Source organism: Heterodontus francisci, chromosome 29 (genome assembly GCF_036365525.1).
Source record: "Heterodontus francisci isolate sHetFra1 chromosome 29, sHetFra1.hap1, whole genome shotgun sequence".
Taxonomy (NCBI): Eukaryota; Metazoa; Chordata; class Chondrichthyes; order Heterodontiformes; family Heterodontidae; genus Heterodontus; species Heterodontus francisci.
In genome coordinates this window covers 37,309,420-37,326,388 of record NC_090399.1, presented here as the reverse complement: position 1 = coordinate 37,326,388, position 16,969 = coordinate 37,309,420, and positions in this window count along the sequence as shown.

Sequence of the window (16,969 nt, the reverse complement as noted above, 5' to 3'; positions counted from 1 at the left end):
GAATACATACTGCAGGATAATCCCCCCACTCACACAGGTCTGTGAAAGACCCTGAATACATACTGCAGGATAATCTCCCCACTCAAACAGGTCTGTGAAAGACCCTGAATACATACTGCAGGATAATCCCCCCACTTACCAAGGGTCTGTGAAAGACACTTAATACATACTGCAGGATAATCCCCCCACTCACACAGGTCTGTGAAAGACCCTGAATACAGAATGCAGGATAATCCCCCCACTCAACCGGGTCTGTGAAAGACCCTGAATACAGAATGCAGGATAATCTCCCCACTCAACCGGGTCTGTGAAAGACCCTTAATACATACTGCAGGATAATCTCCCCACTTACCAGGGTCTGTGAAAGACCCTTAATACATACTGCAGGATAATCCCCCCACTCACCTGGGTCTGTGAAAGACCCTGAATACAGACTGCAGGATAATCCCCCCACTCACCTGGGTCTGTGAAAGACCCTGAATACATACTGCAGAATAATCCCCTCACTCACCATGGCCTGTGAAAGACCCTGAATACATACTGCAGGATAATCCCCCCACTCACCCGGGTCTGTGAAAGACCATGAATACATACTGCAGGATAATCCCCCCACTCACCAGGGTCTGTGAAAGACCCTGAATACATACGGCAGGATAATCCCCCCACTCGCCAGGGTCTGTGAAAGACCCTGAATACATACGGCAGGATAATCCCCCTCACTCACCATGGTCTGTGAAAGACCCTGAATACATACTGCAGGATAATCCCCCCACTCACCAGGGGCTGTGAAAGACCCTGAATACATACGGCAGGATAATCCCCCCACTCACCAGGGTCTGTGAAAGACCCTGAATACATACGGCAGGATAATCCCCCCACTCACCATGGTCTGTGAAAGACCCTGAATACATACTGCAGGATAACCCCCCACACAACAGGGTCTGTGAAAGACCCTGAATACGTACTGCAGGATAATCCCCCCACTCACCAGGGTCTGTGAAAGCTCCTGAATACATACGGCAGGATAATCCCCCCACTCACCATGGTCTGTGAAAGACCCTGAATACATACTGCAGGATAATCCCCCCACACAACAGGGTCTGTGAAAGACCCTGAATACGTACTGCAGGATAATCCCCCCACTCACCAGGGTCTGTGAAAGCTCCTGAATACAGACTGCAGGATAATACCCCCACTCACCAGGGTCTGTGAAAGACCCTGAATACATACTGCAGGATAATCCCCCCACTCACCAGGGTCTGTGAAAGAACCTGAATACATACTGCAGGATAATCCCCTCACTCATCAGGGTCTGTGAAAGACCCTGAATACATACTGCAGGATAATCCCCTCACTCACCAGGGTCTGTGAAATACCCTGAATACATACTGCAGGATAATCCCCCCACTCACCCGGGTCTGTGAAAGACCCTGAATACATACTGCAGGATAATCCCCCCACTCACCAGGTCTGTGAAAGACCCTGAATACAGAATGCAGGATAATCCCCCACACTCACCAGGGTCAGTGAAATACCCTGAATAAATACTGCAGGATAATCTCCGCACTCCCCTGGGTCTGTGAAAGACACTGGATATATACTGTAGGATAATCCTCCCCCCCCCTCCCCCACTCACCATGGTCTGTGAAAGACCCTGAATACATACTGCAGGATAATCCACCCACTCACCAGGGTCTGTGAAAGACCCTGAATACATACTGCAGGATAATCCCCCCACTCACCAGGGTCTGTGAAAGCTCCTGAATACAGACTGCAGGATAATACCCCCACTCACCAGGGTCTGTGAAAGACCCTGAATACATACTGCAGGATAATCCCCCCACTCACCAGGGTCTGTGAAAGACCCTGAATACATACTGCAGGATAATCCCCTCACTCACCAGGGTCTGTGAAAGACCCTGAATACATACTGCAGGATAATCCCCTCACACACCAGGGTCTGTGAAAGACCCTGAAAACATACTGCAGGATAATCCCCCCACTCACCCGGGTCTGTGAAAGACCCTGAATACATACTGCAGGATAATCCCCCCACTCACCAGGTCTGTGAAAGACCCTGAATACAGAATGCAGGATAATCCCCCCACTCAACCGGGTCTGTGAAAGACCCTGAATACAGAATGCAGGATAATCTCCCCACTCAACCGGGTCTGTGAAAGACCCTTAATACATACTGCAGGATAATCTCCCCACTTACCAGGGTCTGTGAAAGACCCTTAATACATACTGCAGGATAATCCCCCCACTCACCTGGGTCTGTGAAAGACCCTGAATACAGACTGCAGGATAATCCCCCCACTCACCTGGGTCTGTGAAAGACCCTGAATACATACTGCAGAATAATCCCCTCACTCACCATGGTCTGTGAAATACCCTGAATACATACTGCAGGATAATCCCCCCACTCACCCGGGTCTGTGAAAGACCCTGAATACATACTGCAGGATAATCCCCCCACTCACCAGGGTCTGTGAAAGACCCTGAATACATACGGCAGGATAATCCCCCCACTCGCCAGGGTCTGTGAAAGACCCTGAATACATACGGCAGGATAATCCCCCTCACTCACCATGGTCTGTGAAAGACCCTGAATACATACTGCAGGATAATCCCCCCACTCACCAGGGGCTGTGAAAGACCCGGAATACATACGGCAGGATAATCCCCCCACTCACCAGGGTCTGTGAAAGACCCTGAATACATACGGCAGGATAATCCCCCCTCTCACCATGGTCTGTGAAAGACCCTGAATACATACTGCAGGATAATCCCCCCACACAACAGGGTCTGTGAAAGACCCTGAATACGTACTGCAGGATAATCCCCCCACTCACCAGGGTCTGTGAAAGCTCCTGAATACATACGGCAGGATAATCCCCCCACTCACCATGGTCTGTGAAAGACCCTGAATACATACTGCAGGATAATCCCCCCACACAACAGGGTCTGTGAAAGACCCTGAATACGTACTGCAGGATAATCCCCCCACTCACCAGGGTCTGTGAAAGCTCCTGAATACAGACTGCAGGATAATACCCCCACTCACCAGGGTCTGTGAAAGACCCTGAATACATACTGCAGGATAATCCCCCCACTCACCAGGGTCTGTGAAAGAACCTGAATACATACTGCAGGATAATCCCCTCACTCATCAGGGTCTGTTAAAGACCCTGAATACATACTGCAGGATAATCCCCTCACTCACCAGGGTCTGTGAAAGACCCTGAATACATACTGTAGGATAATCCCCCCACTCACCCGGGTCTGTGAAAGACCCTGAATACATACTGCAGGATAATCCCCCCACTCACCAGGTCTGTGAAAGACCCTGAATACAGAATGCAGGATAATCCCCCACACTCACCAGGGTCTGTGAAATACCCTGAATAAATACTGCAGGATAATCTCCGCACTCCCCTGGGTCTGTGAAAGACACTGGATATATACTGTAGGATAATCCTCCCCCCCCTCCCCCACTCACCATGGTCTGTGAAAGACCCTGAATACATACTGCAGGATAATCCACCCACTCACCAGGGTCTGTGAAAGACCCTGAATACATACTGCAGGATAATCCCCCCACTCACCAGGGTCTGTGAAAGCTCCTGAATACAGACTGCAGGATAATACCCCCACTCACCAGGGTCTGTGAAAGACCCTGAATACATACTGCAGGATAATCCCCCCACTCACCAGGGTCTGTGAAAGACCCTGAATACATACTGCAGGATAATCCCCTCACTCACCAGGGTCTGTGAAAGACCCTGAATACATACTGCAGGATAATCCCCTCACACACCAGGGTCTGTGAAAGACCCTGAAAACATACTGCAGGATAATCCCCCCACTCACCCGGGTCTGTGAAAGACCCTGAATACATACTGCAGGATAATCCCCCCACTCACCAGGTCTGTGAAAGACCCTGAATACAGAATGCAGGATAATCCCCCACACTCACCAGGGTCTGTGAAATACCCTGAATAAATACTGCAGCATAATCTCCGCACTCCCCTGGGTCTGTGAAAGACACTGTATATATACTGTAGGATAATCCTCCCCCCCCTCCCCCACTCACCATGGTCTGTGAAAGACCCTGAATACATACTGCAGAAGAATCCCCTCACTCACCATGGTCTGTGAAAGACCCTGAATACATACTGCAGGATAATCCCCCCACTCACACAGGTCTGTGAAAGACCCTGAATACATACTGCAGGATAATCTCCCCACTCACACAGGACTGTGAAAGACCCTGAATACATACTGCAGGATAATCCCCCCACTTACCAAGGGTCTGTGAAAGACCCTTAATACATACTGCAGGATAATCCCCCCACTCACACAGGTCTGTGAAAGACCCTGAATACAGAATGCAGGATAATCCCCCCACTCAACCGGGTCTGCGAAAGACCCTGAATACAGAATGCAGGATAATCTCCCCACTCAACCGGGTCTGTGAAAGACCCTTAATACATACTGCAGGATAATCTCCCCACTTACCAGGGTCTGTGAAAGACCCTTAATACATACTGCAGGATAATCCCCCCACTCACCTGGGTCTGTGAAAGACCCTGAATACAGACTGCAGGATAATCCCCCCACTCACCTGGGTCTGTGAAAGACCCTGAATACATACTGCAGGATAATACCCCCACTCACCAGGGTCTGTGAAAGACCCTGAATACATACTGCAGGATAATCCCCCCACTCACCTGGGTCTGTGAAAGACCCTGAATACAGACTGCAGTATAATCCCCCCACTCACCTGGGTCTGTGAAAGACCCTGAATACATACTGCAGGATAATACCCCCACTCACCAGGGTCTGTGAAAGACCCTGAATACATACTGCAGGATAATCCCCCCACTCACCAGGGTCTGTGAAAGACCCTAAATACGTACTGCAGAATAATCCCCTCATTCACCATGGTCTGTGAAAGACCCTGAATACATATTGCAGAATAATCCCCTCACTCACCATGGTCTGTTAAAGACCCTGAATACATACTGCAGGATAATCCCCCCACTCACCCAGGTCTATGAAAGACCATGAATACTTACTGCAGGATAATCCCCCCACTCACCAGGGTCTGTGAAAGACCCTGAATACATACGGCAGGATAATCCCCCCACTCACCAGGGTCTGTGAAAGACCCTGAATACATACGGCAGGATAATCCCCCTCACTCACCATGGTCTGTGAAAGACCCTGAATACATACTGCAGGAGAATCCCCCCACTCACCAGGGGCTGTGAAAGACCCTGAATACATACGGCAGGATAATCCCCCCACTCACCAGGGTCTGTGAAAGACCCTGAATACATACGGCAGGATAATCCCCCCACTCACCATGGTCTGTGAAAGACCCTGAATACATACTGCAGGATAATCCCCCCACTCACCAGGGTCTGTGAAAGACCCTGAATACATACTGCAGGATAATCCCCCCACTCACCAGGGTCTGTGAAAGCTCCTGAATACAGACTGCAGGATAATACCCCCACTCACCAGGGTCTGTGAAAGACCCTGAATACATACTGCAGGATAATCCCCCCACTCACCAGGGTCTGTGAAAGACCCTGAATACATACTGCAGGATAATCCCCTCACTCACCAGGGTCTGTGAAAGACCCTGAATACATACTGCAGGATAATCCCCTCACTCACCAGGGTCTGTGAAAGACCCTGAATACATACTGCAGGATAATCCCCCCACTCACCCGGGTCTGTGAAAGACCCTGAATACATACTGCAGGATAATCCCCCCACTCACCAGGTCTGTGAAAGACCCTGAATACAGAATGCAGGATAATCCCCCACACTCACCAGGGTCTGTGAAATACCCTGAATAAATACTGCAGGATAATCTCCGCACTCCCCTGGGTCTGTGAAAGACACTGTATATATACTGTAGGATAATCCTCCCCCCCCTCCCCCACTCACCATGGCCTGTGAAAGACCCTGAATACATACTGCAGAAGAATCCCCTCACTCACCATGGTCTGTGAAAGACCCTGAATACATACTGCAGGATCATCCCCCCACTCACAGAGGTCTGTGAAAGACCCTGAATACATACTGCAGAATAATCCCCTCACTCACCATGGTCTGTGAAAGACCCTGAATACATACTGCAGGATAATCTCCCCACTCACACAGGTCTGTGAAAGACCCTGAATACATACTGCAGGATAATCCCCCCACTCACCAGGGTCTGTGAAAGACCCTGAATAAAAACTGCAGGATAATCCGCCCACTCACACAGGTCTGTGAAAGACCCTGAATACAGAATGCAGGGTAATCCCCCCACTCAACCGGGTCTGTGAAAGACCCTGAATACAGAATGCAGGATAATCCCCCCACTCAACCGGGTCTGTGAAAGACCCTTAATACATACTGCAGGATAATCTCCCCACTTACCAGGGTCTGTGAAAGACCCTTAATACATACTGCAGGATAATCCCCCCACTCACCTGGGTCTGTGAAAGACCCTGAATACAGACTGCAGGATAATCCCCCCACTCACCTGGGTCTGTGAAAGACCCTGAATACATACTGCAGGATAATACCCCCACTCACCAGGGTCTGTGAAAGACCCTGAATACATACTGCAGGTTAATCCCCCTACTCACCAGGGTCTGTGAAGGATCCTGAATACAGACTGCAGGATAATCCCCCCACTCACCAGGGTCTGTGAAAGATCCTGAATACAGACTGCAGGATAATACCCCCACTCACCAGGGTCTGTGAAGGACCCTGATATATACTGCAGGATAATCCCCCCACTCACCAGGGTCTGTGAAAGACCCTGAATACATACTGCAGAATAATTCCCTCACTCACCATGGTCTGTGAAAGACGCTGAATACATACTGCAGGTTAATCCCCCCACTCACCAGGGTCTGTGAAAGACCCTGATTACATACGGCAGGATAATCCCCCCACTCACCAGGGTCTGTGAAAGACCCTGAATACATACTGCAGGATAATCCCCCCACTCACCAGGTCTGTGAAAGACCCTGAATACAGAATGCAGGATACTCCCCCACACTCACCAGGGTCTGTGAAATACCCTGAATAAATACTGCAGGATAATCTCCGCACTCCCCTGGGTCTGTGAAAGACACTGTATATATACTGTAGGATAATCCTCCCCCCCCTCCCCCACTCACCATGGTCTGTGAAAGACCCTGAATACATACTGCAGGATAATCCCCCCACTCACCAGGGTCTGTGAAAGACCCTGAATACATACTGCAGGATAATCCCCCCACTCACCAGGGTCTGTGAAAGCTCCTGAATACAGACTGCAGGATAATACCCCCACTCACCAGGGTCTGTGAAAGACCCTGAAAACATACTGCAGGATAATCCCCCCACTCACCAGGGTCTGTGAAAGACCCTGAATACATACTGCAGGATAATCCCCTCACTCACCAGGGTCTGTGAAAGACCCTGAATACATACTGCAGGATAATCCCCTCACTCACCAGGGTCTGTGAAAGACCCTGAATACATACTGCAGGATAATCCCCCCACTCACCAGGGTCTGTGAAAGACCCGGAATACATACTGCAGGATAATCCCCTCACTCACCAGGGTCTGTGAAAGACCCTGAATACATACTGCAGGATAATCCCCTCACTCACCAGGGTCTGTGAAAGACCCTGAATACATACTGCAGGATAATCCCCCACACTCACCAGGGTCTGTGAAATACCCTGAATAAATACTGCAGGATAATCTCCGCACTCCCCTGGGTCTGTGAAAGACACTGTATATATACTGTAGGATAATCCTCCCCCTCCTCCCCCACTCACCATGGTCTGTGAAAGACCCTGAATACATACTGCAGAAGAATCCCCTCACTCACCATGGTCTGTGAAAGACCCTGAATACATACTGCAGGATAATCCCCCCACTCACACAGGTCTGTGAAAGACCCTGAATACATACTGCAGGATAATCTCCCCACTCACACAGGACTGTGAAAGACCCTGAATACATACTGCAGGATAATCCCCCCACTTACCAAGGGTCTGTGAAAGACCCTTAATACATACTGCAGGATAATCCCCCCACTCACACAGGTCTGTGAAAGACCCTGAATACAGAATGCAGGATAATCCCCCCAACCAACCGGGTCTGCGAAAGACCCTGAATACAGAATGCAGGATAATCTCCCCACTCAACCGGTCTGTGAAAGACCCTTAATACATACTGCAGGATAATCTCCCCACTTACCAGGGTCTGTGAAAGACCCTTAATACATACTGCAGGATAATCCCCCCACTCACCTGGGTCTGTGAAAGACCCTGAATACAGACTGCAGGATAATCCCCCCACTCAGCTGGGTCTGTGAAAGACCCTGAATACATACAGCAGGATAATACCCCCACTCACCAGGGTCTGTGAAAGACCCTGAATACATACTGCAGGATAATCCCCCCACTCACCTGGGTCTGTGAAAGACCCTGAATACAGACTGCAGTATAATCCCCCCACTCACCTGGGTCTGTGAAAGACCCTGAATACATACTGCAGGATAATACCCCCACTCACCAGGGTCTGTGAAAGACCCTGAATACATACTGCAGGATAATCCCCCCACTCACCAGGGTCTGTGAAAGATCCTGAATACAGACTGCAGGATAATACCCCCACTCACCAGGGTCTGTGAAGGACCCTGAATGTATACTGCAGGATAATCCCCCCACTCACCAGGGTCTGTGAAAGACCCTAAATACATACTGCAGAATAATCCCCTCATTCACCATGGTCTGTGAAAGACCCTGAATACATACTGCAGAATAATCCCCTCAATCACCATGGTCTGTGAAAGACCCTGAATACATACTGCAGGATAATCCCCCCACTCACCCAGGTCTATGAAAGACCATGAATACATACTGCAGGATAATCCCCCCACTCACCAGGGTCTGTGAAAGACCCTGAATACATACTGCAGGATAATCCCCTCACTCACCAGGGTCTGTGAAAGACCCTGAATACATACTGCAGGATAATCCCCTCACTCACCAGGGTCTGTGAAAGACCCTGAATACATACTGCAGGATAATCCCCCCACTCACCCGGGTCTGTGAAAGACCCTGAATACATACTGCAGGATAATCCCCCCACTCACCAGGTCTGTGAAAGACCCTGAATACAGAATGCAGGATAATCCCCCACACTCACCAGGGTCTGTGAAATACCCTGAATAAATACTGCAGGATAATCTCCGCACTCCCCTGGGTCTGTGAAAGACACTGTATATATACTGTAGGATAATCCTCCCCCCCCTCCCCCACTCACCATGGCCTGTGAAAGACCCTGAATACATACTGCAGAAGAATCCCCTCACTCACCATGGTCTGTGAAAGACCCTGAATACATACTGCAGGATCATCCCCCCACTCACACAGGTCTGTGAAAGACCCTGAATACATACTGCAGAATAATCCCCTCACTCACCATGGTCTGTGAAAGACCCTGAATACATACTGCAGGATAATCTCCCCACTCACACAGGTCTGTGAAAGACCCTGAATACATACTGCAGGATAATCCCCCCACTCACCAGGGTCTGTGAAAGACCCTGAATAAAAACTGCAGGATAATCCGCCCACTCACACAGGTCTGTGAAAGACCCTGAATACAGAATGCAGGGTAATCCCCCCACTCAACCGGGTCTGTGAAAGACCCTGAATACAGAATGCAGGATAATCCCCCCACTCAACCGGATCTGTGAAAGACCCTTAATACATACTGCAGGATAATCTCCCCACTTACCAGGGTCTGTGAAAGACCCTTAATACATACTGCAGGATAATCCCCCCACTCACCTGGGTCTGTGAAAGACCCTGAATACAGACTGCAGGATAATCCCCCCACTCACCTGGGTCTGTGAAAGACCCTGAATACATACTGCAGGATAATACCCCCACTCACCAGGGTCTGTGAAAGACCCTGAATACATACTGCAGGATAATCCCCCTACTCACCAGGGTCTGTGAAGGATCCTGAATACAGACTGCAGGATAATCCCCCCACTCACCAGGGTCTGTGAAAGATCCTGAATACAGACTGCAGGATAATACCCCCACTCAACAGGGTCTGTGAAGGACCCTGAATATATACTGCAGGATAATCCCCCCACTCACCAGGGTCTGTGAAAGACCCTGAATACATACTGCAGAATAATTCCCTCACTCACCATGGTCTGTGAAAGACGCTGAATACATACTGCAGGTTAATCCCCCCACTCACCAGGGTCTGTGAAAGACCCTGATTACATACGGCAGGATAATCCCCCCACTCACCAGGGTCTGTGAAAGACCCTGAATACATACTGCAGGATAATCCCCCCACTCACCAGGTCTGTGAAAGACCCTGAATACAGAATGCAGGATACTCCCCCACACTCACCAGGGTCTGTGAAATACCCTGAAAAAATACTGCAGGATAATCTCCGCACTCCCCTGGGTCTGTGAAAGACACTGTATATATACTGTAGGATAATCCTCCCCCCCCTCCCCCACTCACCATGGTCTGTGAAAGACCCTGAATACATACTGCAGGATAATCCCCCCACTCACCAGGGTCTGTGAAAGACCCTGAATACATACTGCAGGATAATCCCCCCACTCACCAGGGTCTGTGAAAGCTCCTGAATACAGACTGCAGGATAATACCCCCACTCACCAGGGTCTGTGAAAGACACTGAATACATACTGCAGAATAATCCCCCCACTCACCAGGGTCTGTGAAAGACCCTGAATACATACTGCAGGATAATCCCCTCACTCACCAGGGTCTGTGAAAGACCCTGAATACATACTGCAGGATTATCCCCTCACTCACCAGGGTCTGTGAAAGACCCTGAATACATACTGCAGGATAATCCCCCCACTCACCAGGGTCTGTGAAAGACCCTGAATACATACTGCAGGATAATCCCCTCACTCACCAGGGTCTGTGAAAGACCCTGAATACATACTGCAGGATAATCCCCTCACTCACCAGGGTCTGTGAAAGACCCTGAATACATACTGCAGGATAATCCCCCACACTCACCAGGGTCTGTGAAATACCCTGAATAAATACTGCAGGATAATCTCCGCACTCCCCTGGGTCTGTGAAAGACACTGTATATATACTGTAGGATAATCCTCCCCCCCCTCCCCCACTCACCATGGTCTGTGAAAGACCCTGAATACATACTGCAGAAGAATCCCCTCACTCACCATGGTCTGTGAAAGACCCTGAATACATACTGCAGGATAATCCCCCCACTCACACAGGTCTGTGAAAGACCCTGAATACATACTGCAGGATAATCTCCCCACTCACACAGGACTGTGAAAGACCCTGAATACATACTGCAGGATAATCCCCCCACTTACCAAGGGTCTGTGAAAGACCCTTAATACATACTGCAGGATAATCCCCCCACTCACACAGGTCTGTGAAAGACCCTGAATACAGAATGCAGGATAATCCCCCCACTCAACCGGGTCTGCGAAAGACCCTGAATACAGAATGCAGGATAATCTCCCCACTCAACCGGTCTGTGAAAGACCCTTAATACATACTGCAGGATAATCTCCCCACTTACCAGGGTCTGTGAAAGACCCTTAATACATACTGCAGGATAATCCCCCCACTCACCTGGGTCTGTGAAAGACCCTGAATACAGACTGCAGGATAATCCCCCCACTCACCTGGGTCTGTGAAAGACCCTGAATACATACTGCAGGATAATACCCCCACTCACCATGGTCTGTGAAAGACCCTGAATACATACTGCAGGATAATCCCCCCACTCACCCAGGTCTATGAAAGACCATGAATACATACTGCAGGATAATCCCCCCACTCACCAGGGTCTGTGAAAGACCCTGAATACATACGGCAGGATAATCCCCCCACTGACCAGGGTCTGTGAAAGACCCTGAATACATACGGCAGGATAATCCCCCTCACTCACCATGGTCTGTGAAAGACCCTGAATACATACTGCAGGATAATCCCGCCACTCACCAGGGGCTGTGAAAGACCCTGAATACATACGGCAGGATAATCCCCCCACTCACCAGGGTCTGTGAAAGACCCTGAATACATACGGTAGGAAACTCCCCCCACTCACCATGGTCTGTGAAAGACCCTGAATACATACTGCAGGATAATCCCCCCACTCACCAGGGTCTGTGAAAGACCCTGAATACATACTGCAGGATAATCCCCCCACTCACCAGGGTCTGTGAAAGCTCCTGAATACAGACTGCATGATAATACCGCCACTCACCAGGTTCTGTGAAAGACCCTGAATACATACTGCAGGATAATCCCCCCACTCACCAGGGTCTGTGAAAGACCCTGAATACATACGGCAGGTTAATCCCCCCACTCACCAGGGTCTGTGAAAGACCCTGAATACATACGGCAGGATAATCCCCCCACTCACCAGGGTCTGTGAAAGACCCTGAATACATACTGCAGGATAATCCCCCCACTCACCAGGGTCTGTAAAAGCTCCTGAATACAGACTGCAGGATAATACCCCCACTCACCAGGGTCTGTGAAAGACCCTGAATACATACTGCAGGATAATCCCCCCACTCACCAGGGTCTGTGAAAGACCCTGAAGACTTACTGCAGGATAGTCCCCTCACTCACCAGGGTCTGTGAAAGACCCTGAATACATACTGCAGGATAATCCCCTCACTCACCATGGTCTGTGAAAGACCCTGAATACATACTGCAGGATAATCCCCCCACTCACCAGGGTCTGTGAAAGACCCTGAATACATACTGCAGGATAATCCCCCCACTCACCAGGGTCTGTGAAACACCCTGAATACATACTGCAGGATAATCCCCCCACTCACACAGGTCTGTGAAAGACCCTGAATACAGAATGCAGGATAATCCCCCCACTCAACCGGGTCTGCGAAAGACCCTGAATACAGAATGCAGGATAATCTCCCCACTCAACCGGGTCTGTGAAAGACCCTTAATACATACTGCAGGATAATCTCCCCACTTACCAGGGTCTGTGAAAGACCCTTAATACATACTGCAGGATAATCCCGCCATTCACCTGGGTCTGTGAAAGACCCTGAATACATACTGCAGGATAATCCCCCCACTCACCCGGGTCTGTGAAAGACCCTGAATACATTCTGCAGGATAATCCACCCACTCACCAGGTCTGTGAAAGATCCTGAATACAGAATGCAGGATAATCCCCCACACTCACCAGGGTCTGTGAAATACCCTGAATAAATACTGCAGGATAATCTCCGCACTCCCCTGGGTCTATGAAAGACACTGTATATATACTGTAGGATAATCCTCCCCCCCCTCCCCCACTCACCATGGTCTGTGAAAGAACCTGAATACATACTGCAGGATCATCCCCCCACTCACACAGGTCTGTGAAAGACCCTGAATACATACTGCACAATAATCCCCTCACTCACCATGGTCTGTGAAAGACCCTGAATACATACTGCAGGATAATCTCCCCACTCACACAGGTCTGTGAAAGACCCTGAATACATACTGCAGGATAATCCCCCCACTCACCAGGTTCTGTGAAAGACCCTGAATAAAAACTGCAGGATAATCCGCCCACTCATCCGGGTCTGTGAAAGACCCTGAATACATACTGCAGGATAATCCCCCCACTCACACAGGTCTGTGAAAGACCCTGAATACATACTGCAGGATAATCCCCCCACTCAACCGGGTCTGTGAAAGACCCTTAATACATACTGCAGGATAATCTCCCCATTTACCAGGGTCTGTGAAAGACCCTTAATACATACTGCAGGATAATCCCCCCACTCACCTGGGTCTGTGAATGACCCTGAATACAGACTGCAGGATAATCCCCCCACTCACCTGGGTCTGTGAAAGACCCTGAATACATACTGCAGGATAATACCCCCACTCACCAGGGTCTGTGAAAGACCCTGAATACATACTGCAGGATAATCCCCCTACTCACCAGGGTCTGTGAAGGATCCTGAATACAGACTGCAGGATAATCCCCCCACTCACCAGGGTCTGTGAAAGATCCTGAATACAGACTGCAGGATAATACCCCCACTCACCAGGGTCTGTGAAGGACCCTGAATATATAATGCAGGATAATCCCCCCACTCACCAGGGTCTGTGAAAGACCCTGAATACATACTGCAGAATAATTCCCTCACTCACCATGGTCTGTGAAAGACGCTGAATACATACTGCAGGTTAATCCCCCCACTCACCAGGGTCTGTGAAAGACCCTGATTACATACGGCAGGATAATCCCCCCACTCACCAGGGTCTGTGAAAGACCCTGAATACATACTGCAGGATAATCCCCCCACTCACCAGTGTCTGTGAAAGACCCTGAATACATACGGCAGGATAATCCCCCCACTCACCAGGGTCTGTGAAATACCCTGAATACATACGGCAGGATAATCCCCCTCACTCACCAGGGTCTGTGAAATACCCTGAATAAATACTGCAGGATAATCTCCGCACTCCCCTGGGTCTATGAAAGACACTGTATATATACTGTAGGATAATCCTCCCCCCCCTCCCCCACTCACCATGGTCTGTGAAAGAACCTGAATACATACTGCAGGATCATCCCCCCACTCACACAGGTCTGTGAAAGACCCTGAATACATACTGCACAATAATCCCCTCACTCACCATGGTCTGTGAAAGACCCTGAATACATACTGCAGGATAATCTCCCCACTCACACAGGTCTGTGAAAGACCCTGAATACATACTGCAGGATAATCCCCCCACTCACCAGGTTCTGTGAAAGACCCTGAATAAAAACTGCAGGATAATCCGCCCACTCATCCGGGTCTGTGAAAGACCCTGAATACATACTGCAGGATAATCCCCCCACTCACACAGGTCTGTGAAAGACCCTGAATACATACTGCAGGATAATCCCCCCACTCAACCGGGTCTGTGAAAGACCCTTAATACATACTGCAGGATAATCTCCCCATTTACCAGGGTCTGTGAAAGACCCTTAATACATACTGCAGGATAATCCCCCCACTCACCTGGGTCTGTGAATGACCCTGAATACAGACTGCAGGATAATCCCCCCACTCACCTGGGTCTGTGAAAGACCCTGAATACATACTGCAGGATAATACCCCCACTCACCAGGGTCTGTGAAAGACCCTGAATACATACTGCAGGATAATCCCCCTACTCACCAGGGTCTGTGAAGGATCCTGAATACAGACTGCAGGATAATCCCCCCACTCACCAGGGTCTGTGAAAGATCCTGAATACAGACTGCAGGATAATACCCCCACTCACCAGGGTCTGTGAAGGACCCTGAATATATAATGCAGGATAATCCCCCCACTCACCAGGGTCTGTGAAAGACCCTGAATACATACTGCAGAATAATTCCCTCACTCACCATGGTCTGTGAAAGACGCTGAATACATACTGCAGGTTAATCCCCCCACTCACCAGGGTCTGTGAAAGACCCTGATTACATACGGCAGGATAATCCCCCCACTCACCAGGGTCTGTGAAAGACCCTGAATACATACTGCAGGATAATCCCCCCACTCACCAGTGTCTGTGAAAGACCCTGAATACATACGGCAGGATAATCCCCCCACTCACCAGGGTCTGTGAAATACCCTGAATACATACGGCAGGATAATCCCCCTCACTCACCATGGTCTGTGAAAGACCCTGAATACATACTGCAGGATAATCCCCCCACTCACCAGGGTCTGTGAAAGACCCTGAATACATACGGCAGGTTAATCCCCCCACTCACCAGGGTCTGTGAAAGACCCTGAATACATACGGCAGGATAATCCCCCCACTCACCAGGGTCTGTGAAAGACCCTGAATACATACTGCAGGATAATCCCCCCACTCACCAGGGTCTGTGAAAGCTCCTGAATACAGACTGCAGGATAATACCCCCACTCACCAGGGTCTGTGAAAGACCCTGAATACATACTGCAGGATAATCCCCCCACTCACCAGGGTCTGTGAAAGACCCTGAAGACTTACTGCAGGATAGTCCCCTCACTCACCAGGGTCTGTGAAAGACCCTGAATACATACTGCAGGATAATCCCCTCACTCACCATGGTCTGTGAAAGACCCTGAATACATACTGCAGGATAATCCCCCCACTCACCCGGGTCTGTGAAAGACCCTGAATACATACTGCAGGATAATCCCCCCACTCACCAGGGTCTGTGAAACACCCTGAATACATACTGCAGGATAATCCCCCCACTCACACAGGTCTGTGAAAGACCCTGAATACAGAATGCAGGATAATCCCCCCACTCAACCGGGTCTGCGAAAGACCCTGAATACAGAATGCAGGATAATCTCCCCACTCAACCGGGTCTGTGAAAGACCCTTAATACATACTGCAGGATAATCTCCCCACTTACCAGGGTCTGTGAAAGACCCTTAATACATACTGCAGGATAATCCCCCCACTCACCTGAGTCTGTGATAGACCCTGAATACAGACTGCAGGATAATCCCCCCACTCACCTGGGTCTGTGAAAGACCCTGAATACATACTGCAGGATAATACCCCCACTCACCAGGGTCTGTGAAAGACCCTGAATACATACTGCAGGATAATCCCCCCACTCACCTGGGTCTGTGAAAGACCCTGAATACAGACTGCAGTATAATCCCCCCACTCACCTGGGTCTGTGAAAGACCCTGAATACATACTGCAGGATAATACCCCCACTCACCAGGGTCTGTGAAAGACCCTGAATACATACTGCAGGATAATCCCCCCACTCACCAGGGTCTGTGAAAGATCCTGAATACAGACTGCAGGATAATACCCCCACTCACCAGGGTCTGTGAAGGACCCTGAATATATACTGCAGGATAATCCCCCCACTCACCAGGGT